The sequence below is a fragment of the Pipistrellus kuhlii genome, unplaced genomic scaffold, assembly GCF_014108245.1.
Source record: "Pipistrellus kuhlii isolate mPipKuh1 unplaced genomic scaffold, mPipKuh1.p scaffold_m20_p_10, whole genome shotgun sequence".
Taxonomy (NCBI): Eukaryota; Metazoa; Chordata; class Mammalia; order Chiroptera; family Vespertilionidae; genus Pipistrellus; species Pipistrellus kuhlii.
This window is the reverse complement of record NW_023425405.1, coordinates 19,469,734-19,496,522: the sequence shown is the minus strand read 5'-3', so window position 1 is coordinate 19,496,522 and position 26,789 is coordinate 19,469,734. Positions and strand designations below refer to the sequence as shown.

General features: G+C 50.7%; 1 protein-coding gene across 5 annotated transcripts in view; it reads left to right on the top strand.

The window, feature by feature from the left end:
• HIPK2 (homeodomain interacting protein kinase 2) overlaps nt 1–26,789 on the top strand; it is a 167,991-nt gene that overhangs the window by 9,495 nt on the left and 131,707 nt on the right. Inside the window, exon 1 of one of the 5 annotated variants that reach the window (XM_036428538.2) lies at nt 8,420–8,444. The exons of the other annotated variants lie outside the window; for them this stretch is intronic. The gene's annotated coding sequence lies outside the window, so the exon portion shown is untranslated. Of the gene's footprint in view, nt 1–8,419; nt 8,445–26,789 lie in introns of those variants that run through there. 5 annotated transcript variants of the gene reach the window in all.

Below are 26,789 nucleotides of genomic sequence, written 5' to 3'. Positions count from 1 at the left end.
TGGGCACGGGGCCTTTCGGGCTGGGGTTCCCAGGGACCCAGAGCCTGGTAGGAGTGGGCTCACCTCATGACTCTGGGGACTCCTCTCCCCGAAGGGCGAGGGGTGGCTGGCACCTTGGAACTATGGGGTCCACAATCGGGCCCCCGATGCCCTCCTCTAAGGGCGGTGCTGATGAGGGGACCTCTCGCTGTGAGAACTTGGGCAACAGAGACATCCTGAAACGTTTCCTGTTTATACAGTCATGGCTGGTGGTTGCTTCACTGGATGCGCTGCTCTCCCTGCTTTCCCCTCCTCAGCCTTGGTCTCGGACCGACGGTTGCTCCATAAAGCGGAGTTGATGAAACAGACCCATTTCCTGCTCAGAAATTCTCAACACCATTTATGTTCCTCTCACAGCGAAACTCAGCTCCTTGGAGAAATGGCTCTCCAACTCTGGCAGGTTGTCAGTCACCTGGAGGGCTTGTTAAACCAGATCCCCGGCCCCGCCTTCGGTTTCCTGTCCCAGGTCTGGGGCGGGGCTGCAGAATTTGCATTTCTGATGGAGAACCCCTATTTCAGAGGAATGCGCTCAGAATGAAAAAGCGCGCAGTATTTAAAATCAGAGCGAGTTGTTTTTACTGAAACTCTCCTGGCATTGGCCTTATTTGCAGCTCAGCTGCCTTCTGTGGCCTTGACTTCTTGAGGCCGTAGGACATGGATCTCCAGCCTCCGGCCTTCCAGCCTCTGGCCCCAGGAGAGGGGAGACCCCAACTTCTCCAGGGCCCGTCGTCAATGCAGGATCTACTTTCTCTTCTTCTCCCAGAGCCAGTCAGTCTGTAGTTCATCCATCATGACGCTGGGGTCCCAGAATAGAATGGGCAGATATCATACTCACAATAATGATATGTTATTATTAACTACCATAAAGAGCCCTATGATTTTCTCTGTTTACAGGAGGGGAAATTGAGGCTTAGAGATATTCAATTACATGTCCAAGGTCTCATGAGCAGTAGCTGGTAGAGCCAGGGCTCGAACCCACCTGATTCCAAAGCATGCTCTTCTCTTGAGTGGCCGGTTGTCCTGCTCCCCACAGGTAAGTCGCAGTGGTCTGTGCAGCACACAACAAGGAGGCACGTGATTGGGATCCTTGGAGAAGGGGCACTGCGGTGGGCACCGATGGGGCAGGAGTGAGAGTGTCACAAACACACACATCCCTGAGGCCCTGCTGTCCCCTCTGTCTCCTCGTTGCCATGTAGGATCACATGGGAGTGAGTGCAAAGCACCGAGGCCAGGGGCTGGCACAGAGGAGGGTTCAGTAAAGGGCAGCCAAGCCACGAACCCCGTTGGAGCAGCAAAACAGATGAAATATCTGAGAAGAAGCGCCCTGAGACCGCTAAGAAAAGAAACGCCATGAAAAGATGCTAAGCGCTGATCCTTCTCGAGCCCTGGCGATGGCAGTTCTGTTCTCACGTTTCACGAATATTAACTCACCGAGTCCTGTCGTGATGCCGCCGCCAGGAGAGCTGCAGTTCTGTGTTGCTGAGGTGCCAGGCAGTGCCACAGCCCAAAGGCGGTGCCACAGCCCAAAGGCGGCAGAGCTGAGATTGGCCCCAGGCAGCCTGGGTCGAGAGCTCAGACCCCTGACCACCGGCTCTAGCTACACGGTGGAAAGTCTTCCCAGCCCCATCCTAGATGAGGGGGCGTAATGTGTGATGTGCTCTTCTTTAGTTCTTCTCCAAATGTGTTCTTTGTCTCAATCAAAACCCGAATAAATGTTTTAAAATTCAAGAAACTGAGTCCTGCCGGTCTTGAAAGATAAGGAGCTGGGCATAGAGCAGTCAGGTCTGAGAGGTAAAAAGGAGGAAAGGGGTGAGCTCTCTCCCATGTGTTCACACCAACTGCAAAGCTTCTGGGTGGCCCAGATGGACAGACCCTCCCTGAAGGCCCCGTGGTCTGCGGGCACTAACGGGTGATGGGGGAGGAGCCTCAAAGCCAAGGGGGAGGAAACCTGATTTGACACATGGGAAGGGGACCGTGTGATAGCAACTTGAAAAATCTCGGTGGGTGTGTTCCCCTCATACCTTCATGCCAACAAACATGCTACATGGGTAAAACGTTAAATTTAACAGGAGTCTGTTGAGCCCATGAGATGGTCCAGGGACTGTTCTAGCTGAGGGCTCAGCAGTGAATGAAGCAGGTAAGAACCCTTACCCTGAAGCGGTGTGCATTTCAGTAGATAAAATAATCCATTGTTTTAAAAAGCTCGAAATAAACAGAGGCGGACCTTTATTAAACATTTAGAGGGGTTGAAATGTCTAAGCTTAGACTCGGTAGAAGAAACCACAGAGGAAAAACAAAAGTTTTTCAGTGTTCCCCAAATGTGAAGGCTCTTTCTGTTTTGCTCTCATGAGTGATTCTCGGTGTTATTCCATGTTGGGGGGGGGGGGGGGGGGATGTGTCTGAATTCTAGGATAGGCTCTCCAAAGCATAATTAGTGGGACAAGGAGTGTGAACGTTTATAGGGTTCTCTCCATAAATAACCCTATTACATTCCTCCCCAAAGTATTTTTATTTAAGTCAAACCACCTAGAAAGAGATGTAAATTCACCCACCTGTTTGCTCAAGAAGGAGCTGAGCTCCTCGTTGCTCTCGGGCCTGAGGACAGGAGATTTCCCAGGGCTTTTGACACCCTCTATGGTCGTGACTCCCAGCGTTACAGGGCACCTAGACTTCTTTTCTGAGCTCCGGTCCTGAAGCCAACAGCCTGCTTGACATCTGTATTTGGATAGCTCACAGGCATCTCCAACTTAACACACACACACACACACACACACACACACACACACCACACAGAAAAAACCTTGGTCAACCCTCTGAGGTACGCACCTCCTCCATAATTCTTCACTCCCATCCATGGCATCGTCCCCCCACCCCCCAGTAGTGCACGTCAGAAACCCAAGAGTCATCCTTGAATCGTGTCATTTCACATGTAATCCACCCCCAGATTAATGGACTCTGCCTCCTAAATATAGCGATTCTTGTTTTTCACTGTGGCTACGCTCTCTAAAGTCACTACAAACACCGAATTAGCGAATACGGCACCAGGGTAGCTTCCTGCAAGCTTTTGGTCATAGTTTCACCGGCTGACCCATACACAGCCTTGTTTTATGTGTGTTTCTGGTTGAAATCCCCTTATTTAATCCACTGTTGGTTCATTAACATTGAGCTTGAAGCCTATTCCACCGCAGCTCAGGCCTGCATTAAGTTGATAGAACACGTACTTTTCCGTGAGGCACCTCACCGCTTATTTGTGCTTAGAAACACTCGACAGCCCTTTAGCACTCTGCTTGGAGGTCACTCTTCAATCCTGAACAACACTGTGCTAACCAGGCTGTGGGAAGTACACTCGCCCAGGGTATGTGAGAGCTTGCAGGAGAGCAGAGCCTTGTGTGGCCTCCGCTGGGAACATGTGCGTCAGGCAGCCCGAGTTTCTGGCCACAGCTTGCACGTGTCCAGGAAGGGCCCAGAGCATCTTCTTCAGTATGGACTCTGAGGTTACAAATACATTTCTGAATCCATGAACAATGAATGTCAACTGTATGCGGTGAACCTGTCCCCTTCCCAGCTGCCATCTGCTGGTCCAGTGGTCAGCAAACTCGTTACATAAAGGGACAGCTAGCAGGGACTGTGGGCTGTGTGGGCCAGATGGACTCTAGCAGTCACGTGGCTCTGCAGCTGTGAAAGCATAAATGCATAAAAGCAGATAATGCACAAGCGAGTTGGCAGGACTGTGTCGTAAAACTTTCTTTACGAAAACAGGCTCTGGGCTGGGTTGACCCTCGGGCTGTAGTTTGGACCTGCCGTAGCCCAGCCTAACCCACCTTATGGTCTCACCCGACTGTCCTTGACCTCTCGCCCACATCCGTTCTGGAGCTTTTAGCCTCTTTCCGTGGTGATACTAAGTATAGACTAGATCTGATCACTCCTGCTATAGATGCCCACTTTCCCTTCACACTGGATAAAAACCCAAATCCTGAACAGCATGGCTACACCACGGCCCCTGCATGCTTCTCCAGTGCCCAGGTAGCCAGCCTTCCCCTCTGCGCCCCATCCCGGCCTCCTCCAGGCCTGTGCTGTCTCCAGCCTGGCTTGCTGCTACTCACTCTGCCGTCATAACCAAAACGTCACTTCCTCCAACCTAAGTTAGACGCCCCTCTTCTGATCTCAGGACACCCTCCTTTCTCTTCATAACACGTAGGGTTTTGAGATATCACTTATGAGGGCTCATTTGCTTTTCCCTTGCCTCCCCCGCTAGGCCGCAAACTCTAAACATAGGAATGAGTCTGTGTTCCCATGTTGACTTCAGAGAAACTGCAGGCACTTTCCAAAACTTGTTAAATGGGATATTTGTACAATGTAGTTTTGCTTACACAGGTGTATGTATGACGCTACAGTAGAGAAACCCGAAAGAGTCACCATTTGGAGCATATAGTACACCTTCCAAAGTCGAGAGTGGTGATCGAAGGGAAAAGCCATCCTGTGAAAGTGCGTCTTTATTGTCAAAGGGCGATTCTGCCAACAGCCCTATCTAGCTCCTTGCTTTCTCCCTGGGATTTGAATGTTGCCTTAAAGCAGAGGTGAGGAACCTTTTTTTTCTGCCAAGGGCCATACAAAAGTATCAACTTAAAAATTAAAGCCTGCTATATTTGGTCAAACATTTAATTAACTCACCCCTAAAGCCTTGGCAGGGCCGGACCAAATGACTTCACTGGCCTTGTCCAGCCCACATGGACGTTCCCCACCCTGAGAAAGCCTGTTACCTCCCTTCTCTCCTACAGGCTCTTTGGACGTGGCTGGTAAGGTTTCCACACAGAGAACTGGGGCACTGTGTGCTTGAGGAGCACTGCTTTATATACACACACACACACTTACACACCGTATTTTCCGGCGTATAAGACTACCCCCCAATTTTACAGTTAAAACATAGGTTTAGGCCTATATTCGCTGTATAAGACTACCCCCCACTTCCGAGGCAACACCAGTTCTTTTTTTAATAGACTGCCTCTCTGACTCAGCCAATCCAAGCAGGCGTTTTGCTCAGATTGGCCAAAGTCAGAGAGGCGGTCTATTAAAAAAAGAACTGGTGTTGCCTAGGAAGTGGGGGGTAGTCTTATATTAGGCCTAAACCTATGTTTTAACTGTAAAATTAGGGAGTCGTCTTATACGCCAGAAAATACGATGTGTGTGTGTGTGTGTGTGTGTGTGTGTGTGTGTGTGTATGTAATTTCAGAGAGGAAGGGAGAGGGAGAGAGAGAAACATCAATGATGAGAGAGAATCCGCCCCCGGTGTGGGGTATGCAAAAGGGCTCTCTTCTCTTCTCTTAAAATTACCTGTTGCAGCCTTAGCCAGTTTGGCTCAGTGGATAGAGCGTCTGCCTGTGGACTGAAGGATCCTGGGTTCCATTATGGCCAAGGGCACCTGACCAGATTTCGGGCTGGATCCCCAGTAGGAGGCGTGCAGGAGGCAGCCGATCCATGATTCTCTCTCATCATTGATGTTTCTATCCCCCTCTCCCTCTCCCTTCCTCTCTGAAATCAATAAAACTATATTTTTTTAAAATTTAAAATAAATAAAAATAGTGCCCTGTCACACCCCTCTTCTGTGCACATTTATCGATATATATGTACTTTTTCTTCTTTCTCCCCATCCCCCAAGTGATATGTTACTCTTTTGCAATCTGCCTTTTTCAGTGAGCAGTTTCCAGCCTTGTATGTCAATAAAGGTCATCTCATTCCTTGTCCACATTCAGATTTCTGTAATCGGCCCCCAGATGTTCTTGGAAGCCGGTCTGTTGAAATTGGTGTCTAATGGAGGACCAGGCAGTGCATCTGGCTGTAGCTTCCTTTCAGCCGCCTCGCCTGGCACAGTCTCTGCTGCAGACACGGTTGGCCGGTGGCCTGTGGAAGCCGCCCCCCCCCCCCCCATGAGTGGGACACCCTTCCTTCGGGCCTGAACTGCCTGTATCTGAAGACTTGGCTCTGAAGCTCATCATTTGGGGCCAGAATATCCCAGAGGTGACTTTGTCCACTTCGCTCACCTCCCAGTGACTGTTAGTGAAGCTAACGTGGCCCCCCTGGCAGGCGAAGCCAGAAAGGGATCCCTCTGTGTGGTGTGAACCTGGCACAGGGACCATTTCCCGAATGGTGTTAGCACCAAGTGTGAGTTCTTGCCTGAATTCCCATGTTCATCAAGTTTAGTGAAACAATGTTTTTCTAATTCTTCCGTTTCTTGGCTACCGTGGAGCTTTCCCTCATTTCTTGGGCCTGTCTGATTACCCTGAAATAATAGTTCTAACTGGAAAGGCAGGATCTTTGCTAATGCTTTCCCTTTAATCATTAATTTTCAAAGGAAGGAATTGTGTAATAGCCATTTAAATAGTGAGAAATTAGTTTTTCTTTTTTTCCTCATTATACGGCCATAGATTTTTAAAAAATTGATTTGGTGTGTTTTAATCATTCATCTTTTTGTTACAAGTTCAGGCAGGAGACCCCTTCAGCTAGCTCCTTGCCCTTCCTTGGCACGATTCCCCCGGTTGCCATGGAGTTTTCCAGGGTGTTGGACCATGGTGTTAGAGACCACAGTCTCTGAGGAGGGGTGGTTATTGCAGGAGAGGTGACTTGTTCCCCGGGAACTTCAGTGGACAAAAGCAAGAACATTGGCAGCATATTGTTGCAAAATAAGAGTCAGACGGACATGTTCAATGTAGTTTTTCTTTCCCTGTGCTTTCACTTTGTTTCCTCTTATCGTTGTAGCTCCTTTCTCCACTACAGAAAATCTTCCTTTCTTCTTAACCTATAAATGTAAAAATCAAGTCACAAAATGCCAATATTTATATTACTGTAAGAGGTGAAACTGCGGAGAAAATTTAATGCAGCTTTGTTATTTTTGTCTTGTCCTTAGCATGCACCCAGCGAAGGGTATGTAACTAAAAACCCTGTTCTAAAGTCCCTAAAAATAAATTCTTCCTCAGTGACTATGTCACCTCTTTGATATATGGTTAGGCTCGTATCTTTCAGTTTCTTTTCAGTGTAAAGCATTTTTGTCGCTGTTAATCCTCACCCAAGATATTTTCTCCATTGATTTTTAGAGAGAGTGGAAGGGAAGAAGAGAAGGGGTGGGGGGGGGGAGTGGAGAGAAAGATGGCTGTGAAAGAGACATTGATTGATTGTCTCCTGCGTGCACCACAACCAGGGTCAGGGATTGAACCTGCAACCCAGCTACATGCCCTTGGCCGGCAAGCGAAGCCTCAGCCCTTCAGTGCATGGGCCAACACTCTAACCACTGAGCACACCGGTTTAAGATACTTTTAAATGATTATTTATTTATTTTTGCTAATCCTCATCTGAGGATATTTTTTCATTGATTCTTATTAGAGAGAGTAAAAGGGGGGTGGAGAGAAACGTGGATGTGAGAGGAACACATTGATTGGTTGCCTACGAATGTGCCCTGACCAGGGCCAGGGATCTAGCCTGCAGTCAAGGTAAATGCCCTTGACCGGAATTGAACCTGGGACCCTTCAGTCCGTAGGCCAATACTCTATCCACTGAGCCAAACCGGCCAGGGCTAAGACATTTCTTAATTGAGCTTTCTAGAGATAGGTAATGCATTTACATGACTGAAAGGTCCAAACTATCAGTGTAAGATCTACATGACAGGTATATGGGAACTTGTTAGTCTCTCTACATTTCTTTATGTTCAAAAGTTAAAATAATTAAATCTAAACTATATATAAAGATAGCTGTAGTTGCTCAGCTGGTGTGGCTCAGTGGTTGAGCATCGACCCAGGAGCCAAGAAGTTACCAGTTCAATTCCTGGTCAGGACACATGACGGGATTGCGGGCTCATTCCCCAGTAGGGGCGTGTGCTGGAGGCAGCCCATCGATGATGTTCCTTTCTCATCGGTTTTCTATCTTTCCCTCACCCTTCCTTTCTCTTTAAAAAACAATAAAGACATTTTTAAAAAGATATCTGTAATGAAGTCTTGCCCTTTTTACTTTGTTCCCTCCTAGATAATTATTTTTATTAGTGTCTTGCTTAACCCTTTGCGCCTTTCATTTTGCAGATTCAAAGTGTGTGTGTGTATACTCTTATTCTCCTTTAATTTTACAAAACGTAGCATACTACATGTATTGTTTTACATCTTAACTTTTTTTTCTCTTAATATGTTTTAGAGCCCTCTCTATATTAGTTCATAGAAATTATCCTCAGTCTTTTTGATGGCCATAAAATACTCCATTTTGTTGACATGCCATGCTTATAAAACATTAACCTATTTTGGATTGTGTCCAGTTCTTCGCTCTTTACAAATCACCTGAAATGGCTAATCTTAGATACAAGTCCCTTCATACTCATGCTGATGCATGCCTGTGATGGAATCCTGTAAGAGGGACTGTGTGCTCAAAGGGTAAGTGCGTCTGTAATTTTTTATAGATATTGACAAATTCCTCCTGTTAGGATTTGTGCCATAGCTTCTCATGCAAGCAGTATATGAACAAGTCTGTCTCCCAAGAGCTGCTTCGAATCTTGTCAAACTTTTGGATTCTTGTTGGTGGGTGAGGTATGGTCTTTTGATGTAGTTTTAATTTGTTTATTATAAGTGAGCCTGAGCATCTTTTTGTTTGTTTAAATGTCATTTTATATTTATTTTTATGTGAGCTTTGTGTTTTGAACTTTATACATTTTCCTACTATGTTGTTGGTCTTTTTCTTCTTTATTCCTAAGAGCTCTTTTTATTTTGTCTGTAACATTAAATGCAAATGTTTTGCCCCAGGTGGTCATGTATGTTTTGATTCCCTTGTGGTGATGTCTTTTGCCCTTCAAAAGTCTATTTAATTTTATGTATTTCACTTTATGTTTTGGTTATGGCTTCTTTATGTTGAGTCAGAGTTAGAAAGACATTTCCTATTTCAAGGCTTTTAAGCTCCTTCTGGTACTTTTGTTATTTTGTCTTTTCCATTTATATCTTGGTTCATTTTGGTATTTATACTAGACTATGTTCTGAGGTTTGCAGCCAAATTTATATATTTCCAGTATTCAATTGTCCCAACACCATTTATGAAAACACAGTGTATATTTTCCCATAGAAATTTATATTAAATTTTTAGGCTCTATATATTTTTCCACTGGTCAGTCTGTTGATAATTATTGAGGTTTATATCTGAAAGGACTAGTTCTCCCTCATTGCTCTTCCTTTTCAGAGTTTTCCTAGCTAATCTCTGTGTGTGTTTTTCCATATGAACTTTAGAGTCAACTTATTTTGATTTCAGAGAGGAACCTGTTGGTATTTCCATTGAGATCACATTATATTTATAAATTACCCAGGGGGAAGTAAAATTTACAAGGTTGAATCTTCTTATCTAAGATCATGTTTTCTTTTCATGTGTTCTTTTTTCAGTGTACTTTAAAGTTTTCTGTATATAGTTTATCTATCTCTTAAGTTTATGCTATAAATAGCCTTTCATTGTCTTCTGGGTGGTTGTTTGTAAAAAGAAGACTGTTGGTTTCCGCATGTATTTTTAACGGCTTTATTGAGATATGATTCACATAATTCACCCATTGGAAGTGTACTGTTCAGTGGTTTATGTATATTCACAGAATTATGCACTCATCACCACGATCTAATTTTGTAACATTTCATCACCCACCAAGAAACCCTGTGCCCATTAGTAGGCATCACCCAGGCCCACCCTCCCCTCCGTCACAAGAAACCACTCACTTCTTCCCATTCTGGAATTTCACATGAATGGGATCCTTTGCACCTGGCTTCTTTCTCTTAGTGTCTCCAGGATCATGCATGAGCATGCGTCTTTTATCCTAGCCTTCCTCGGGCTTCCATATGTATTCAGTTTCCTCTTGCTCCCTACTCTGGTAAGAGTTTATGAGGGCAGGAACGGGCTTTTGATTTTAAGTCCGGAGTGCCCACCACAGTGCCTGGCAAAACTTGGTGTTCAGTAAATGCTCAGTGGACGAGTGATTGGCCTATTATAGTTCTAGGTCACCTCCACTTCTTAAAGTGAAACGTGATTTATAAATCAATCTAATTCTAATCTCAATGCTATAAATTAATTTTTATTTTACCCTAGGCAAAACCTAATTACTAGTAGAGGGTGCCTTCCCTTCCCCCCCAGGAAAGTCACGTGTGGATCCAGAGCCCCAGATGACACGGGGTTTGCGACGATCTGCATGGCTGTTTCTCACATTAGAATGAATGCCTGAGAGTGGCTGGTACGTGTGTAGGAGACTCATTATCTTTTTAGAAGGATGGTTTTAGATCCTCGGTTTTATTGCTATTGAGACTATTTGGTAACATATGTAAGAGAAATTAGGTAAAAGCGTTCTGGGCCCGGGAATAGGGAGTTTGAATGAAATTAATCAACTTATGTATATACAGGTGTCCCCCAAAATGTGTGCACACTCTAACAAAAGTATTCAGTTCTGTAGATTCTTTTAAATTTTGAAAATGAGCTATATGTTAATAAACACTGCCTTTATAATTATGTAAAATGTGTGTACACAGTTTTTGGAGAATATATATGTTTGTAAGGTGTTTGTGTGAACAAAGATCACATTTAATGATAGAGAAAAGTGGTCTCAGTTAAGATTAGGGTCTCAAGCTAGCCTTAAAGGATACTTAAGAGGTGAAGCATATGTGAAGGCAAGGGGTACATGGGCGATTTCTGGACCTTCTGCTCAGTTTTGCTGTGAACCTAAAACTGAAGAAATTATAGTTCAGTGAGAAGTATGATTTGCTTTTTAGAAGATGGCTTTGGAGAATCATAGGTTCAACAGCTAAAGAAGCTAGAAAAAAAGTTTTAATTTTTTTTTTAAAAGAGAGCGTATTTGAAATACATATATTTTATAGGAAGAGGGAAATAATTACATGTCAGAAAAATAATATTAAGAAATGATTATTGCCCTGACCGGTTTGGCTCAGTGGATAGAGCCTCGGCCAGCGGACTGAAGGGTCCCAGGTTCGACTCCAATCAAGGGCATGTACCTTGGTTGTGGGTACATCCCTAGGGGGGCGGGTACAGGAGGCAGCTGATTGGTGTTTCTCTCTCATCGATGCTTCTAACTCTCTCTCCCTGTCCCTTCCTCTCTGTAAAAAAATCAATAAGATATATTTTTTTTAAAGAAATGATTATTTAGCTTTAAATTCAGTATATGAAGAAGGCTATTTTAATTTTAGAATTAACTAAGGGTGTGTGTGTGTGTGTGTGTGTGTGTAGGAGGCTTGGGCACTGTTCACAGATTTGGAGGCTGACAATACTGGATTTTTATATTGCCACCATTGAACATGATTATCACCCTTATGAGGCATCTCTGGGTGCAGGGCAGGACGAAGAGTGAGAGGTTGATTCACCCACGATTCATGTGTTCATTGGTGATGGAGTCAGATTGATTTCCCTCGTGTCTGGGCCTGGGAGAAGGGAAAGGGAGAGTATGGGTCAAAGAATATGCATTTGCTGTGAGGAAACATTTGTCAGAAAGAAGCAATATCTGAAGGGCAGATGGATTAAAGACTATAAGTAGCTGTGGATTCAGCTTGAACCGATGATTTGAAAGCCACTGGGAGCAGAGTTGACCCTGCTGTGGGGAAGACATGCTGATGCCGAATCCCTCCGGACGGCCAGTCCCGGAGCGGGCTCCTTTGGCCCTGGATGAGCACCTTCTGCTGGGACTGCTGGGCGGTTGGGTCTCGCAGAGCATGGATGGTTGATGAGGTGACGCTCACAGTTTCTCCCAAGGAGAAAGGAGTAGTGCTGCTGTGAAGGCCTGACCTGGAGCCAGGTGACAGCATTCATGGAGCATCCCATTGTGCTCCTATCATGGGAGAGTCGGACGGAATCACACCTGTCTTAAACGGGTCCTGAAATTAAAGGATGAGACCTTATGAACCACACGGCCTCTTCCCGGCTTTCGGCCAGGCCTCTGTGAGCAGCTTTCCCCGTGCTTCCAATGGGTGTCTCGGGAGAAGCAAACTCGGAAACCAGGAGCGGGCCCAGAGCTGGAGCAGATAGCAGCTGGGCCCCGAGCAGCCCCCTGCCCCCTGCAGGCCCCCGTCTGGCCTCAGGTGATGCCTGTCCTTGAAGTCAGGTTGAAGCCAGCGGGCAGGGCAGGGCCTTCCTGTTCCCTGGTTATTCAGTGCAACCTTTAGTCTAGGAAAAGTGCCAGTCTTCATTTACAAGAATCATATCTCCCTAAATGGGGCAATCTGCTTTAAATGCCTTCTCCACTGGCGCCTTCCCCGTCTCACGACTGGCATAATTAAAGGAACAGGCTCACCTTTTAAATGCTTGTACAAGCTAGGTCAGGGTGGGTGGCTGGGGGCCATATTGGGGGGGGGGGTGCGCGTGTGCACGAACACGCGTGCGTGCAAAAATCAAATTCTCGAGCCCTCAAAGTGGTTATTTTCAGAAGTGCTAAGAGTCCTAGGTATGCATAACTTTACCTTTGCCTTTTCCCTGTTTTGCTCAACCTAAAAAGAATAGTTTTAAAGCACTCTGGTTACAGTGATACACAGGATTTTTTGGATCTTGCTGGAAAAAAAATGCATGCTGAGCCAAGAAAGATTCTTCTCCCTGCATGGGCCCCAGACGGAATTGACTCGATCACTCATAACACTTGATGTCTTTCTCCTTCACCATCTCCCCCTTTCTCCTCCTGCTCGGCCGTCTCAGGTGAGTGCCCTGGTGTTCATCACTAAGTCCGGGCTGGTCTGCAAACACGTGACCTGTAGGTAGTCTCCCATGGTGGCTCTTCCTCTCTGATTTCCAGGTCAGCTGACAAGACTTTGACTGAGCTCCTGGGGAACCTAGATTTGCATCCCTACCTGCCGCTTGGTTAGCCTAGACCCCTCTCTGAGGGCGTGTCTGTGGCTGCTGTGACCCTCTGTTCCATCCAGGCAGCCACTCTCAAGAGTCAGTCTTTGGGCAACATCTGAGGCCACTGTGCGTAAGGCCCCGGGCTGGGTGGTTGCACCGGGGACAGATCAGAAGACACACCAGGCCTCTGGGAGCATTTGAAGGGGGGGGGGGGCACCTTGGACAGATGCCCACCGCGCCCTCCCAGGCGCAGGTAAAGACGCCCTCTTGTGGGATGTGAACCTGGGGTTGACTTCCTGGTGGTGGGGGCAGACTTGTGCGCATGTCCACCTCGTGTGCCATCCAGGCCTCCTCTGTGACGCAAGCCTGAGCTGCCGGAGTCCAGCCTGCAGCAGTGGCATTGGCTAATGTTGGCGGCTCAGGCATCTTCAGCCCGGAAAGCCCCTCGCCTTTCAGCAGAGCAGGTGCGGCCAGTTCTCCACGCACTGGGCAGTGTCTGCTGTTTTTGTTTTTCTCTGCCGTGAGGAAATAGGGCTCGGTGAGAAATGGGGTTTGCTTTGTGGAAGATGACTTTGGAGGATCGTGTCCTCAAAAGCAAGAGAAACCTAAAGATGTGGGTCCGCAGGGAGCATTGGGTGTAGCAGTGTAACCCCAATAAGCCAGCGTTGGGTGCCTGGTTTCTTGGCAGTTCAGAAGCAAGGCGGAGGTGACGGGGTGCAGAGGGAGCGAGATGAGAGTGGACGTGAGAAAGCCGCATGCACACACCGAGGAACGAGGAGGCCTGAGACTGACGTCGCACACCAGGAGAGGCCCTGCAGAACCTGGCAGTAGGGGTTTCTAGAATATAAAAGCACATCCTTTATTTTGGATCGATTGGAGAATAAAGAGCTCCCTGACACATTGCATCCCAGGTGTCTCCAGGACCTCCAGCTGGTTCCCTTCAGATGCGGGAGGAGCAGACTCAGAGCGGGAAACAACTGGCATGGGGGCAGAGCAGGCAGGGAGACGGGGAGGATGGAGCCGCAGCACAGCGTGGACTTCAGTCTCATTCAGCCAAAGGCAGCTGTGTCTGCGCGGGAGGGGCTGGGTGAGTGGAGGTAAAGAGTCTCTGGGGGGGGGGTGTGTGCGGCTCACATGTGTCTGGTGTCCAAGAGGAAAGGTAACATTGTTAGAAAAGGCGATGTTGTTGCCTGTCTGAAAACAATTGCAATTCCAGGTGGAAACAGTTGTACCGGGTCCGGAGAATTCACTGGTACAAAGTATACTTCTGAGATGGGGCAGCAGTGAACTGCCCTGCCTCCCTCCTCCCTTGCTCCTGCGTTCTTTTAGCGCAGGGGCTATACGTAGACAGTGGTGAAAATACAGTTTCTAATAGCATTTATCAGAGAGTAACCTTTGAGCCCTCCTGTGGTTCAGGGGAGAATCTGGACAGCTGCATTTTTTTCGGAGTGTTTTCAGGAGTGTTTGAGTTCTACCTCCTTCAGGCCTTTTGTCATTTCTCATTAATCCTTATATCTCTCAAAGTGTTCATTTCAGTGCCTGGCACCTAATAGTGGTAAAATTAATGTGTGTGGTTCACCCAGCAGAAATACATGATCCTCCATCCATCCATCCATCCAGATAATCCTTTCAATCAAACAAGGCAACCTTCACCAAAGACACACACACACACACACACACACACACACACCAGCTGTTCGCTCCCTCCTTATAGGTAGAGCTGCTAACATGCCCAGCTCAGAGCAGTTACTCCCATTCACAGGAAGTCATTAGCTCAGACTAACCAGGGCTCAGGAGAGTCAGGAGGGGGAAGGTGGGAGGCAGTTGGAGGTGGTGTTGGGGGTGACATCTGAACCAAATCAGGGCTCTGCCAGAGGAGACAGGAACAGCGATTCGGAAGGCAACTTTGTCTGCTTCAACATGTTAATTTTTTTTATGTTTTACTCTGTGTCATTTTTAAAACCATAGCATATTGGCTATATTTACAATGGTAATTATTTTAATTGAGTTCTACTCAATCAATTATTTATACCTCACCTTGTTCTGTAAGTTATGATTTATTTTATGGTATAAACACTTACATTACAATAGCCAATACAGTTCAGAGGATTTGAGAACCAGACCAGGAAAATACAAGTAAATATAAAAGTTCAAAGCCAGGAGGAATAGAACCTACAGATACACAGAGAGCGAGGCTGAACTTCACCTTGTCTCTGGCACTTCCTGGGGTCACAGAGACGGGGGCCTGGGGTCCCTTCAGTCATTCTTGCTCCAGAGAAGGAGGCACACCAAGTCCTCAGGAGAAGCAGAGCGTTTTAGTTCCTTTACGCTGGATTTCCTTTTCTCTGGGAAGACTGAGTGGTGTTGCAAGCAGGGCGATCCATCCCCAGAGCCCATGGAAACGGGTTCTTACAGCCTTTCCCGCTGCCGTCCTCATTGGAACCTGGAGGCAAAACGTCAGTGCAACAAAGAATGGGTCTCTCCAGAGGCTGGAGTAACGGCTCTAAGCACTTAGCTCTCTGCTGGTGTGGTTTGCTGCCGTGTTAGAACCCAACACCAGAAGGTGTCTCAGTCTTCACAACCGTTATTTCCTCTAACGGGTGCAGGTGTGTGTGCGGGTGTGGGTGGGCGTGTGTGTGCACACACACCCTCACATATTCCTGTACTACTGTAGGCCTAGGAAGAGGCAGTCGGAGGTCCTGTCCCATGGCCCGCCACCATGAGTTGCATTGTCGCTCACTGACGGGGGCATTGGAGTTGACCTGGTACGGTTGACACCATCTGTAGAAATCCAGGACTCTGTTTGAAACGCTCACAAAGGAGAGTTCTATTTCTGTAAATAGGATAATTGGGTGGAAAACTGTGCTAATATCTGTCTTTATTTAACCACTCCCAGGGACAAAGCCTCTGTTGAAACCAAGAAACCACCACGTACCCAGCAGCAGTTAGTCTGTATGCCGGCTGAGCAGAGAGAAGGAATGGGGGAGTCAGAGGCCAGGCCATCCCAGTCCACGTCACTGTCCCCAGTGTGTGAGGGGAGGGGAGGATGAGCAGGTGGACAGAGGCAGGCAGTGTGGGGAGGGGGGGTGGTCGCTGACATTGGCACCAGCTGCCAGGCGTGTTACGTGGGAAGAGGCCATAGAAGAGGATCTGGGGACATGTCCAATGAGATTGTCCTGGTAGAAGTGATATTTGTTCTAAATGACCTTTGACGGCGTGTCCTTGTGCAGATTAGAGGCGTGATCGGCGGCAGCGCAGCATGGATTGCTGTGCAGTGTGTTCAGTACCGGGGGGGAGGGGGGGGGGGGGGGAGCAGAGGGAACAGCATTTATAGAGCTCCTACTGTGTGCAGGCATATCACGAAATGGTTAGGAGTGTGGCTTTGCAATCAAAGGGCCCTGGCTCTAGGATCCAAATGCAAGTTTCCTCATTGGGAAATGGGGATCGTGAAGGTACCTCACCCCACATTCGCTGGGAGGTGTCAGAACACAGCATCGGTGCTCAGGCAGTGTTAGTTATTGGAGCAGTGCCCACCGGTCAGTCTGTCTTAACATACTGTGAGGTGAATCTCATGCTCCCCATTTTACAACTAGGTAAACTGAGGCTTAAGGAGGATAGCTACCTTGTCCAGATTCTTCCGTCTGGTCAGTGTCAAGGCTGGATTCCAGCCAGGCTTCCTGGCCCTGGAGCCTGTTGGTGGCTCTCAGTTCCACCTGAATGTACCGTCAGTGAGCGCCCTTACCTTCTGACTCAGACGGGGGCTGTGGCACCTTCCTGGCGCTCCGTGCCAGCGGACGGCTTTCTGCCTGACGAGCTCGGGCAGCGATTGGTGTGGCGATTGGTGTGGCGATTGGTGTGGCGATTGGGACGCCCAGCCCCTGTGTGAAGTCTGGTCTGAGGGGAGTTTCCCATTTGCGTCTGCCGTGCTGCCTGGAGACCGACCGTCCCTGCACGCTGAGGGGTTCGGCCAGGCCAGCACGGAGGACCTCACACTGCATCTCGTGAGCGTGTCTGGTTTTGGTTTTGGTCTTGGGCCTCGTTAACTCTAGTGCAGAGGGCCTGACGGGACTGGTGTGCAATGGAAATAGCCTCATGTGGTCTGAGCTTCTGCTGGTTCACCACCTGCTCCCACAGCTGAGTGGCCAGTGGCTCCTTACAGACCTTTTCATGGTAGTAATGGAATAACGGAGGGCAGATGGCGTGCCAGGAGGCCAGCTCTGAGGGCCTCTTAGGGGTTGAATTGTGTAGTCTCCCTCCTATCTCCTCACCCACCCACCCCCAAAACTTACACATTACTGTCCTAACCGCCAGCACCTCAGGATGTGACCTTATTTGCATTAGGGCCATTGCAGACATAACTACATAGTTAAAGTGAGTTCATACTGATGTGGGGCCCTAGTCCTTTCTGACCCACCAGTAAGGGACACACATACACACACACACACACACACACACACACACAGAACTTCATGTGAAGATGAAGGCGGAGACCGGGGTAATGCATCCACAACCCATGGAACACAGAAGCTGGGAAGAGCAGGGGCCTGATTCTCCCTCCCAGCCTCAGAAGGCACCTCCCTGGTGACACCTTGACACCTCAATCTCGAACTTGTAGCCTCCAGGCATGTGGGCTGGAGCATTTGCTGACACCACCCTGCTTCTGGTATGCGGCCCAGCAGCAAACCGGAGACACGGTGGCTGACACCCTCCGAGGAGAAGCCAGTCACTGGTCAGCTCTGGCTGGGGTCGCTGGGGTCGCTGGGCCGCGCGGGAGCGGGCGGGAGGCCGGAGCAGGAGGCAGAAGAAGAGCAGCAGCACAGGCGAGCGGGCCGGCCTGGGAGAATGTGAGCGTGTGTAAGGGATGCTGCCCCGGGCGTCCTTTCACCCCGGGGGCCTCTCTGGGAACGCAGCTGTCCGTCAGGGCCACAGGGAACTCTAGAAAGGAAGAGGCCTGCCAGTTTCAATCCCGCCACCTAGAACCGTTGCCAGGACCTCTGTACTGGGGAGTGTGTCCTGAGCCTCTCCCCAGTGGCAGCCCCTCGCTGCCGGCTGCCGCTAAGCCTCGGAATATGGCCGGTGTGGCCGGGGAGCTTCATTTGCAATGTTTTCATTCTAACCTGAATTGTGCCACTTGTGGCGCGTGGCCACCGACTGGACACTGGATCTAGAACATCAGGGAGGCCGTGAGCTCGGCCCAAAGGAGAACACCATATGCCGCCCCCCGTCCCCATCCCCGTCCCAAACTTGTATGTTGGTGTCCCAACCGCCAGCACCTCAGGATATGACCTTATTTGCATTAGGGCCATTTCAGACATAATTACATAGTTAAAATGAGTTCACACTGATGTGGGGCCCTAGTCCCTTATGACTGGTGTCCTTCTAGAAGGGGAAACAGGGACACACACACACACACACACACACACACACCCCGAGGTGCCTGGGTTTTGGTTGAGCGTGGGCGGGCCGGGCTGCCTGGCCCCCTGGTTTGCTAGTGCACATGTGTGTGCTCTTGTCCTCAGCTAATGGGGCTCCGGTGGGAGGAGGAGTGAAGGGACATGAGCAGGATTTCCTGGCATTTTACTAAAAAGGCGCTTCCTACAGGCTTCGTTTGCCATTGCTCTCAGAGCCGGATTGTCTTAGTTCAGAGGTCCGGAGAGAGAGGGGGCCAGTGGTGAGGAGAGAAGGAAGTGGGGAGCCGGGGCTGTGGTTCCCGAGGGCTGAGGGAATATTCAGGGTGTGTGCCAGCCCCGGTGCACCTGAGGGGCCTCGCCTCCCAATGTCAGGAGGGTGGGCGTGCAGGTTAGACGCCTTCTTTGAAGGCAGGAGGGTCGCCTGGGGGATGTTTTGTCCCAGATGTTGTTGTAAATGCTACTGCCCCCTGTATCAGGCGTGGCCAGGGGAGGCGGTTTGGGGAGAGCACGGGGCTGTTTTACAATGGGAACGGGAGCCCGTCGGGCACTATTGCTGCGGTTTCACGCTGCAGAAGAGCAAGTCCCTGAGACTGTTTCGGCCAGCCCGGGACAAACGACCCTTGTCGCTGTATCCCCACCGACGCTGGCGCAGTGCCCAGTGTAATTTAGAATGTGTTTCTTTTTCCAGCCCTACTTAGTTATCGTTTTGATTTCACAGCGCAGTAAATGGCTCAGCAAGTCTTAGGGTTTTTCTAATCCTTGAAGCAAACGAGGGGTGCAGGACAGAGCCCTTGGTGTCAGCGCGGTGCCTGCCCCTCCGGGCCCCCTCCATCTGCAGGCCGGGCTCTCCCCGGTGCAGGGCGTGTCCTGGGAGGAAGCAGGATTCCCGAGCTGAGCGGTGAGCAGGCGGGTTTTGGGCCTGAGTTTCTGGGTCTCCGAGGGCAGGGGTTCTAGTTGGAGGAGAGGGTGGGTGAGCAGAGAGGTTGAGGGAAGCCTGCCTGCCCACCTTCAGCACGGTTGGTAGTTAGTTAGCGTGTGCGTGGCCCCTCAGTGAGAGGGAGAGCTGAGAGTAGCTAACACTCACACAGATCGCATTACAATGTAGAAGCCCACTGAAGCACCACGCTCTCTTCTCCAAAAACCTAGAAACCCATTGCAGACGACATTAAAGCAGCACAATGGCAGGCGATTCGAGGTGACGTGTGAGGACCCCGTCAGCAGCTACAGAGAGAAGCCGGAGGCCCCGAGTGACCGGTGCTCTGTGTGGTCTGGCCTGGAAGGGTGGCCTGGTCTGGATGGGCCCGGGAGCCCGAGGCCACCGCAGGCAGGGCAGAGGCACGCGGGGGCAGGGCTGGCTGGGTTGGAATGACTGGAACAGGTTACGGGTCACAGGTTTTTCCATTTGAATGTAATTATTGGACGGCGGTGGCTGGTAGTGGCCGTCAGCAGATGGAGAGTTCAGAGGAACTACACTGAAATAATGAATAATTTGCGGGAGCCCGGTGTCAGCACGCCTTCTCGTTCCAGCAGGATCCACGCAAAGAGCAGCTCACGGCCCATCTGCTCTGCTCGTCCTGGCTCCGGTTCCGATCCAACAACCTCCCTGTGACCCGTCCGGGTGACCTCTTCATCCACCCATCCCCTCTTCCCCCTTCCTTCCGTGTGGAAATAGTCCTGGCTGCTGCTTCCTGGGAAGGACTTACCTATCGGTGGGGGGAGTTGGCCTTGGTTCAGTGAGCATGTCCTGAGTCCTGGGTCCACAGTGGTTCTCAACCTTGAGAACCGCTAGCAGGGTCGCCTAAGACCATCGGAAAACACAGATTTTTACATTACGATTCATTCACAGTAGCAAAATTACAGTTATGAAGTAGCAATGAAAATAATTTTACGGATGGGGTCACCACAACATGAGGAGGAACTGTATTAAAGGGTCCCGGCATTAGAAAGGTTGAGAACCACTGGTCTAGGACAGGGTGAGTGTGCGAAGGACGAGGTGGATTCTAGCCCTCAGGTTCACGAGGACTCGGACCAGAGGGCCCTGGAGACTTGCGGGGAGAGGGAAAGTGTGTGGAAGGTGAGCAGGGCATCTCGCGCCGACCTCTGGAGAATTGGAGAATGGTGATGAAAGTGCGGCCGTGGGAAAGGGGGGAGGGCTGGGGTGGAGAGCAGGGCCGTGCCCTCAATCTGGGACGTTTTAAGTTTGAGACAGGAGCTCGCTGTGGAGACCCTCAGCACAGAGGACTCGGCACCCGGAGTGACGGCGGGGATTCTTCCGGCCCGGCTTCCCTCCCTCCCCTGCTCCCCTGGTCCCGCAGAGTCACTTCCTGTGAGGAGGGAGAGGGTTCTTTGGCCTCCTCCTCACACTGGACGCCAAATCCAGAGCTCCCCGTTTCTGCTAAGCAGTTCGAACGCCCTGAGGGTCCTAGGAACAGTCGCAACCAGTGGGACTCTCAGCACTGGGGGAGGGGGGGGGGGAGTAGAGAGGGACTCGGGGTACCTGAGGATAACGGGAGCTGTCACCGGGTGAGTGACCAAGGCTGGCATTTGAAGGTTGGTGACTACCTGTTCACCTCAATCCCCAACTGGGTGAGCTCCACCTACCTTTTGATTCCTTGCTAATTGCAGCAAACAACGCACGGGCTTGTCTCTAACATGAGAGGGGCCATTGTCCCCACAGCCTGGCCGCCTTGGTTGGGCAGGTCAGTGGCCGCCATGGAACTGCACGTGGTCATCTGTAAATGGCAAGGACTTGCCAGATGCCCTTTGGCATGACGGCTAACACCAGCGTTGCATGTCGGCGAGTGGCTCTTTGTCCAGGGAGTGCTGTTTCTCCCGTGGAAACCATTCTTCAGTGGCTACCCACTCGGCCAGAACAGTGTGGTGAGGTGGCAGATCATGGCCGTGGGAGGCAGTGACCCACGTGTAAACCTCTCTCATGGCCAGGCAAGCAGTGTGGCTCTCCTTTGCTAATCCTCCTTTCCTCAGCTGCAAAAAAAGGGGGAGATAATATGCATTTTATGGATGATAACATGTATCAAGCATCTGCCACTGTGCCGTTTTTTAGACAGTTTTTTTAGATATAATTCCGTAAGTTTTGCCCTTTTGAAGGGTACAATTTACTGGGTTTTTGTATATTCACAAAATTGTACAATGATTACTATTATCTAATTCCAGAACATTTCCCTCGCCCCAAATCCCATATCCATTGCCCCGCCCCCCTCCCCCGGCCACTCTCCAATGACTAACGGTGAGGAGCATTTTTCTCGTGTGTGTTGGCCATTTCTATCTCCTTTGGAGAAATGTCTGTTCAAATTCCTTGCTCGTTTAGAAAATCAGGCTATTTGTCTCTTTATTGTTGAGCTGTAAGAATTCTTAGTACATTCTGGATCCCATGCCCGGCTTTCCTATGAGCAGCGACCAGTGTGGTTTCTGCTCCCGGTCCCCCACAGACGCCTGCAGCGCCTTTCAGGTGGCCCTAGAGCTCACTGCCCGGACACGGGACCCCAGTGCCCCGAGCTCTAAACCCTCACGTCTTGTCCAGAGCTCTTAGCACAGAGCCCTGTGCCATTCTGATCTTGCAGCCCAAGTCTGGGGCAGAATCCCTGGGGCAGTGGTTATTTCTAAGTCTTGATTTTTCTAGAGGGAGGACTTGGGGGTGATTGTGCAGCTTTTTTGTTGTTGTTGCTGCTGCTGCTGCTGCTGCTGCTGCACCAGGATATCCTCCATCCTGGTCTGCGGGCACCTGGATGGGGGCTGAGGGACCCTGGCTTCTGTCCACAGTGCCAGTGCCAAGAGAGCAGCATGTTTTCCAACAGTCATCTGGCACCTCTAAGTCATGTGTGAAAATGCCCCGAGGAAAACCACGGATCGACTTTAAAAGAGAAGGAAGTTTGTGGGAAACCCTCAAAGCTACTTGGAAGACCTGGGCAGTGTTCTGTTCGGAGACCTTGCTCAGTGTTGCTCTGTACTTGGCTGCCCCTTTGTCCTTGCAGGCGGCATCCTGCCTCCATCCCTCCCACCTGGTGTGTCCCACCTCCCTCGGGATTAGCAGGGAACCCTGCCCCTCCCAGAAGCCTGCCAGCAGCATCTCTGTGGGTCGAGCCTCCTCCTGCACAGGAGCGTGGGGAGGTGCCTGCAGAGAAGTGAAGGCCTGAGCCATCCGGCCTGGACCGCCCCACGAGAGAGCCATCCCCACGCATCCGGGAAACAGGCAAGCCACAGACCTGTCCAAAAGACGTGGCCTTTTCTCCCATGTGGATTTGAAGGGTCGTGGACAGATATGTTTATTCCTCATCTTAAGTCAGTCAAGGAAGTTTAAAATCCTTGTTAATATATATATATTTTTTTAATTTTTTTTAAACTGATTTCAGAGAGAAAGGGAGGAGAGAGAGGTAGAAACATCAATGAAGAGAAAGAATTATTGATCAGCTGCCTCCTGCACACCCCACACTGGGGTTTGAGCCAGAAACCCGGGCATGTGCCCTGACCAGGAATCAAACCATGACCTCCTCCTGGTTCACAGGTCGAGACTCACCCACTGAGCCGCTTTGGCGGAGGAAAGTCCCTTGTTGCCCAGGGGAATTTGTTTGGAGGACGAAGCCAGCCCAGTGGACCTGGCTGGTGCTTACTTATCCTTAAAGGGCAGGGGGCGCCCCTCCGTGCTTTCTGCAGGAGGCGGTGTCCACAGCGGAACTCCCTCTGGCTCCTGCTGCTCCTCTGACCGCGTGGACCTGCCTCTGCCCGGCTGCCGTCCTGATTTCCTGGAAAAGCCCGGACTGCTTTGGTCTATGATGGAGCAGCGCCTCCCCAGCCGGTCACTACAGGACTTCTGTCTTCTCCGCAGAAGTCTTCCCCGCCTCACCAACCCATCACCCGTGCTCAGACGAGCTTGTGTGGCTTTGCAGCCTGTACTCGCGCCTGGGAGTTTAGTCCTGGGCCCTCCCAGGAAGCTCAGGCATTCGTTCCCCACCAGCTCGCAGGGACCACCTGCTGATCCAGGCACCGGTTGCATCGGCGGTGGGCCTGGCCGCTTTCCTGGGCAGCAGTCCATGCCCGGCGCAGCCCTCGCTCTGGAATGTGGCAGGACTAACAGGCGGCAGGCCCCACAGGACCAGCCTCTTTGATAGCCTCCTTGTCTGGCTGCTCCCTGATTGCTCACGGTCCTCGTCCTTTCCAGTTCTCGCTGCCAGTTCCTCGCGGGCGTGACTGGGAGCGCAGCCTGTTGGACGGTGGTAAATAACTGACCGGGGCTTGACCAGCGGCGCAGACAGCTTCACGTGGCGAGGGGACGGCCAGAGGGGGTGCCAGCTCGCACCCCGGGGCAGCTGCGTGCGCACAGAGCGCCTCTTCACCTGGCACCCGCGGGCGCTGCCAGGCCTCGTCTGCCACGCCAGGTGCTGGCTCACTCTGGGACCATGCGAGGCTAAGCGCGCGGCTGGCACCGAGCGAGTCACAGCTTCGCTCGTTTATTTACCCCGAGTCACAAACCCTGCCTCCCGCTCTGAGTGTAGATGCGGTATTTCACACCATGGCAGAGGGCCGCCGTCCCCGCAGAGCGGCCCTGTGGGCTCCGGCTGGGACCACCGTGAGGCGCGGCGCTCGGCGACCTGAGGGGATCCCAAACCCGGCATTGCCGCCCAGCCCCAAGCAGCTCCTCTCTTAGGTCTTCACCCAACAGAAACGCAACCATTTGTCCACACAGACTCTTGAACAGGATTTCACAGTGGCCTTGTTCATAACAGCCAGAAAACAGAAACAATCCCAATGCCCATCAGCTAATGAAGGAATAAACTAGCCTGGCCAGCGTGGCTTAGCGGCTGAGCATCAACCTATGAACCAGGAGGTCACGGTTCAGTTCCGGGTCAGAGCACCAGCCCTGGTGGCTGGCTGGATCCCCAGTGTGGGGCAGCAGGAGGCAGCCGATCAATGATTCTCTGTCATCATTGACGTTTCTAACTCCCTCTCCCGTCCTCTCCGAAATAAATAAAAAAATATATTTTTTTTTTAATAGGAAGGATAAACTAACGTGCTGTAGCCATTCCGCGGAATATTATTTGGCAATAAAAAGGAATCGCATGCTAGCACATGCTGCGCATGAATGACCCTTGAAAAAGGTGTTAAGTGAAAGAAGCCGACACAGAAGGCCACGTGTTATGTGATACACTACTTACAGGAACGTCCAGAATAGGCCAGACATGGAGACAGAAGTAGGTTAGAGGTTGCCAGGGGCTGAGGGGAGGGAGAATGAATGAGGAGTGGCCACTAAGGGTGCGGGATGATGAAAACATTGTGGAATTAGGTAGTGATGATGATCTTACAAGTCTGAATATACTCAAGACCACTTAGCTGTACTTTTTTTTAAAAAAAAAAGCTTTTTTAAAAATATATTTTTATTGACTTCAGAGAGGAAGGGAAAGGGAGAGAGGTAGAAACATCAATGATGAGTGAGAATCATTGATCGGCTGCCTCCTGCAGGCCCCACAGGAGGAAAGATTTCCTGTAAGAAAACAGAAACTGGCCTCCCCAGCAACAGCACTATTTTTCCTTGCTGTGACAACTTTTCCCAAGCTTTAGCCCGCAACTAAAAAAAGGCTTATCGTGTTCCTCATTGGTGTCTGTTTTATGGCTGAGTGGTGGTCCCGTAGCTCTGAATCACGTCATGTGGCCCTGGGCCGGGGGGCCCGCGTGGCGGGGCCAGGCCTGCAGGCCCTGGGCTGCCCGTCCACACAGTCTCCGGCGGGGACCAGGCCATCGCTGGCCACTTCCTCCGGTCCAGGGGACACGCCGGCTCCTGGCGATCTCCAGCCACGCTTCCTCTGCATGAAGAGCCAGGAGAAAGGAGGAAATTGCAGCGGTTTCTGCTGTGAACCAACTGGTGTCAGAGCTTTTCCTCCGGGGGTTTCTGGTGACTTAATGGGATTCTGTGGCATAAGTAAGTGTGCAGAGCAGGTTCCGGGGTTGCTGATTTCACTTCTGCTACGCCACCCCCCCCCTCCCAAAGGGGGGGGAAAAAAAAGTTGTTAGCATTTTATGGGAATAAAAGCTGGGAAACAAGAAACCAACTGCCTTATTACTTCACCTTCCTTATGTTTCCATTTGTCCCTTAGAATGTATTCTTATGCTTTCTCCTCCTTTTATTTTGGTTCTCCATTTCTCAGAGGAGAAAAATATTCAGCAAGGTAAGAGTCACCCAAGACATCGGTGGGCAGCCTGTATGAGCCGTAGGTTTGGAGCCAAGAAAGGAAGGGAGATGGGTTCATGCGGAGCAAGGAAACTGAGCTGATAGCTTCATTTTCTGCTTCACTAAAAAGGAGTGGAAGGGGCGTGGCTGTCAGGGTCAAGGCCACCAGGTGGGCAGCAGGGACCCCTGTGTGCTGGGCGGGCAGCCCCGCCCTTCACCGCCTTTTGAGAACTGCCGCTGGTCTGCTCGGCGCAGCTGAGCAAACTGAGTGTGTTGGATGCCGGCAGAAGGATCAGAGCGCAGCCCCTGCATCCAGCCGTCAGAACGGCCCGGTGAACAACCTGAATGTCCTCCGAGAACCTCGTACGTGTAACGGGGGGCTCCCTCCTTGGCCCAGCTGTTTGATTGGCCTCTGTGAGGGTTGCTGTGTGTTCACTCGAGGGTGGCAGTTCTCTGTCCCTCCTGGACCCCTTGAGGATAGAGGTTTTCTGTCCCAGCTTTGGCGGGAGGGCATCCTCTCAGATCTGTCATTCAGAGAACCAGCCTGAGAGCTGACTGAGTTCACGTGACCTCTGGCCTTGGAGGTAAACTCACTGAGAATGAAGCTGGCTGGCAGGGGGCTCTGCCCGCCTGTGTCCTCCGCTGAGTCCCCTCGGGGCAGCACTGTGGCCACTGGTCACTGCTGTGTCCGAGCTCCTTCCAGCGGCCGAGTTCCCGCCCCCGGGCATGCCTTCCTCTGCCGCTCCGAGCCAGCGAGGCCACCCGAAAGGACCAGCCTTCCCTCTCTGTCGCTGTCGCCGTGACTTCCACGTCGTCATGGATTCATGTCCCGCCCTCTCTCCTCCCCCATCAGTGGCCCAGGTCTTCAGATTGCTCCTTTCGCCTCTGTCTGTGGCCTTGTCTTACATCCCCACCTTTCACTCAGGCTTTTATCATCACAGATGCTCCTCCCAGGGCTCCTGGTAGCCTAGGCCCTTGGAGGCTGATCCTCTCCTCCCTCCGGAACCTCCAGCTACTCCTGGCCACTGCAGGCCCTTCCCTCCCTTCTGCCCAGCCTGCCTCTCCAGACGCTCTAAGTCCTAGACTAGGGGTGTCGAACTCAATCAGAGAAGGGGCCAAAATCTAAAATCCAGCCTAAATCGTAGGCCGAATGGTTTACTGAACAGTCATAAACTGTCATTGTGATGGAAACACAGCAGAGTGCAGTGATGACAGCGCGGTGCGGGCCACATGGCAAGGCCTGGCGGGACGGATTTGGCCCGAGGGCCTTGTGTTTGACACATGTGTCCTAGACCCTCGGCTGCGGTCGGTGTCCTCATTCTTCCTTGTGTCCC